The sequence below is a fragment of the Triticum aestivum genome, chromosome 7A (assembly GCF_018294505.1).
Source record: "Triticum aestivum cultivar Chinese Spring chromosome 7A, IWGSC CS RefSeq v2.1, whole genome shotgun sequence".
In the NCBI taxonomy this organism is placed as follows: Eukaryota; Viridiplantae; Streptophyta; class Magnoliopsida; order Poales; family Poaceae; genus Triticum; species Triticum aestivum.
This window is the reverse complement of record NC_057812.1, coordinates 684,999,475-685,002,939: the sequence shown is the minus strand read 5'-3', so window position 1 is coordinate 685,002,939 and position 3,465 is coordinate 684,999,475. Positions and strand designations below refer to the sequence as shown.

Here is a 3,465-nt window from a genome sequence, read left to right as displayed (position 1 = left end):
TTTTTGTGAGATTTTGTTATCATTGTTTTATGAACAAGAATGGACCGCAGAGACGAGGGCAAATGAACCGCGACATGTATCAAAGTGAACCTCATTGCTATCTTGTTGTTTCATTTTAAAAAATCGCACTTTCATGTTGGGCACAAGTGAAGACCATCACTCTCAAAAGCGAACCACATCCGAAGACCAAACGCACTACAGTTGTTGATTTTAGTCGACTGAATTTTGAAACACGCGAAACAAATTGCACTTCATTTCATACAGAGGGGTAATGAGTTGCTACACACATTTCTAGTGAACTACTTCTTTTGTCCTCGGAGACAACGGTACTGCAGATGGAATGAAGTGTACCACATGGTCAAATTCATTGGACCGCATGGTGAAGACTAGAGAACTCCATTTTTACAGTTAGTGAAAGTAAACCCCGCGACAGAAACTAGTGAAGTAAATCTAAAAGGAAATTAACTTCTGTGTGATGGTTTTTTATTGTCGTTACAAAGGAAACCACAGGAGCGCACTGCACGCATACACACACCGCATTGCAAGCATACACATAAGTGAAACCACCATGTGTGACAATACAAATTGTTTTCTCAAAAAACATGACCGATGGGATGGACTACACTTTTTAAATAGCAAGCAAACCACAAGCATCGTTACAAATAAACTGCATTTTTTACATAGCGAGCAAACCACAAAAAACTGGGAATTTTGCACAATATCCTGCGCAAACAGAAGCGAACAGCCTGCGATCACCGTCCTATAGAGCAGAGCATGCTGGATGAGCTGAAAAAGATGCAAAGATTTCATCCATAGACTAGCCTCGCCACACACTTCTTATCCTTCCACCACCGTATGTGCCTTTTCCCTTTTATTTCTTCTTTGTGCGCACAAACAAGCTACAGCAGCAATATTCGACGGTAAAATCAGAGGAGAAAAAAGCTAAACAGTAGATACTTCATGGGACAATAGTAGTTGCTTCAAAAGTCTGCAGCGGTGAGGAATCAATTCAGAGAGGAAAAAACTAACACTTGGTCACAGGATGGAGGCAAACCTGCAGTCGGGAGCAGAAGCTATGATGTTTAGAGATAGCAGCTAGCGGCGGAGCAAGCGGAGGCCACGAGCAATGGATCAAACGACCTCCTTGGGACACCGCCACCTGCTGCTATGCTCCCGTAGCTACTGCCGCTCGCGGGACTGAGATGGATTCAGTGTGTGCAGGCGGCCGAATCGTTCAGAGCTGCATGCCCGCTCGCTCTGAGCTGCAAGACACACACACCGCACGACGCCACCCACGAAATCAAACTGCATCGGGAGCCTCGACTGTCTTCAGGCCAGCTCACAGGAGGGAAGGGGATGCAGGAGATCTCGTCGGAGATCTCACCTGAGGAACTCACTGCCCGTGGTCCGGTGGTCGGGGGACGGCCGAATCCGTGGACGGAGAGCCACCGGAGTCGTCGGCCACCACGCAGCTGAGGGGGAGGGGCGAGTGGCCAGGGGTTGGGCGGCGCTGGCTGGGGGAGTTGGTATCTAGGAGGACGGAGATGGCTCACGGTAGCCCTGGTGGCGTGGGGATCCGGCTCCCCCGCTGGCCGGCGGCGAAGCGAAGTGGTAGGAGGTAGTGGTAGGGGCCGTGATTGGAGAAGGTGGAGGGGGGCCCGCGAGCAAGGGCGACAGCAGCACGATGCAGTGGAGGTGGTGGGGCAGTGCCCGGCGGCGGGGTTGGGGGAGGTGTGACCGGAGTAGGTGGTCGGGGTGACGAATAGAAGGTGCGATGATGCCGACCAGGAGGTAGAGGAGTCGGGGCGGCGCCGGCCGGGAGCAGAAGGAGGCGAGGAAGCCGGGATTCGTTTCGGGTAGGACGCAGCGCGCAGAGAAGGTGGGGAGGGTGGGGCGACTGCTCGGGTGGTGCGCATCTCGCCGGAGAAGGTGGGCCGCGCTGGGCCGGCTTGGATCAGGGTAGGTGGCGTGCGGGAGGTGGGGTGGGGATTGGTTGATTTTGTTCGTTTCGGGTATTAGCAGAACAAGAGGAGGTGTTAGCAGAATAAGGTCTAGGTGTTATTAGAATAGACCCACCCTGTATATATATATACACAATCTTCTTCTTGTAGACGTTGTTGGGCCTCCAAGTGCAGAGGTTTGTAGAACAGTAGCAAATTTCCCTTAAGTGGATGACCTAAGGTTTATCAATTCATGGGAGGCGTAGGATGAAGATGGTCTCTCTCAAACAACCCTGCAATCAAATAAAAAGAGTCTCTTGTGTCCCCAACACACCCAATATAATGGTAAATTGTATAGATGCACTAGTTCGGCGAAGAGATGGTGATACAAGTGTAATATGGATGGTAGATAAAGGTTTTTGTAATCTGAAAATATAAAAACAACAAGATAACTAATGATAAAAGTGAGCGAAAACGGTATTGCAATGCTAGGAAACAAGGCCTAGGGTTCATACTTTCACTAGTGCAAGTTCTCTCAACAATAATAACATAATTAGATCATATAATTATCCCTCAACATGCAACAAAGAGTCACTCCAAAGTTACTAATAGCGGAGAACAAACGAAGAGATTATTGTAGGGTACGAAACCACCTTATAGTTATCCTTTCTGATCGATATATTCAAGAATCCGCAGTAAAATAACACGAAGCTATTTTTTCCGTTCAATCTATCATAGAGTTCGTACTAGAATAACACCTTAAGACACAAATCAACCAAAACCCTAATGTCACCTAGATACTCCAATGTCACCTCAAGTATCCGTGGGTATGATTATATGATATGCATCACACAATCTCGGATTCATCTATTCAACCAACACAAAGAACTTCAAAGAGTTCCCCAAAAGTTTCTACCGGAGAGTTAAGACGAAAACATGTGCCAACCCCTATGCATAAGTTCACGAGGTCACATAACTCGCAAGTTGATTACCAAAACATACATCAAGTGGATCACATGATATCCCATTGTCATCACAGATAAGCACGTGCAAGACATACATCAAGTGTTCTCAAATCCTTAAAGACTCAGTCTGATAAGTTAACTTCAAAGGAAAACTCAATCCATTACAAGAGAGTAGAGGGGGGAGAAACATCATAAGATCCAACTATAATAGCAAAGCTCGCGATACATCAAGGTCGTGCCGAATCAAGAACACGAGAGAGAGAGAGAGAGAGAGAGAGAGAGAGAGAGAGATCAAACACATAGCTACTGGTACATACCCTCATCCCTGAGGGTGAACTACTCCCTCCTCGTCATGGAGAGCGCTGGGATGATGAAGATGGCCACCGGAGAGGGATTCCCCCCTCCGGCAGGGTGCTGGAACGGGTCTAGATTGGTTTTCGGTGGCTACGGAGGCTTTTGGCGGTGGAACTCCCGATCTAGGTTTCTTTCTCAAAGTTTTGGGTTATATAAGAGGTGTTGGAATCAGGAACAAGGCAGGGGGGTCTCCGGGCTGTCCACGA

General features: G+C 47.9%; 1 long non-coding RNA gene across 1 annotated transcript; it reads right to left on the bottom strand.

Annotated features, from left to right (window-relative positions):
• Window positions 1-451: 451 nt before the first annotated feature.
• Window positions 452-1,954, bottom strand: LOC123149327 (uncharacterized). Its single transcript, XR_006474601.1, has 2 exons — window positions 1,055-1,954; window positions 452-899 (listed from the first exon to the last, which is right to left on the bottom strand). It is a non-coding gene; the product is annotated as an uncharacterized lncRNA (long non-coding RNA).
• Window positions 1,955-3,465: the final 1,511 nt, after the last annotated feature.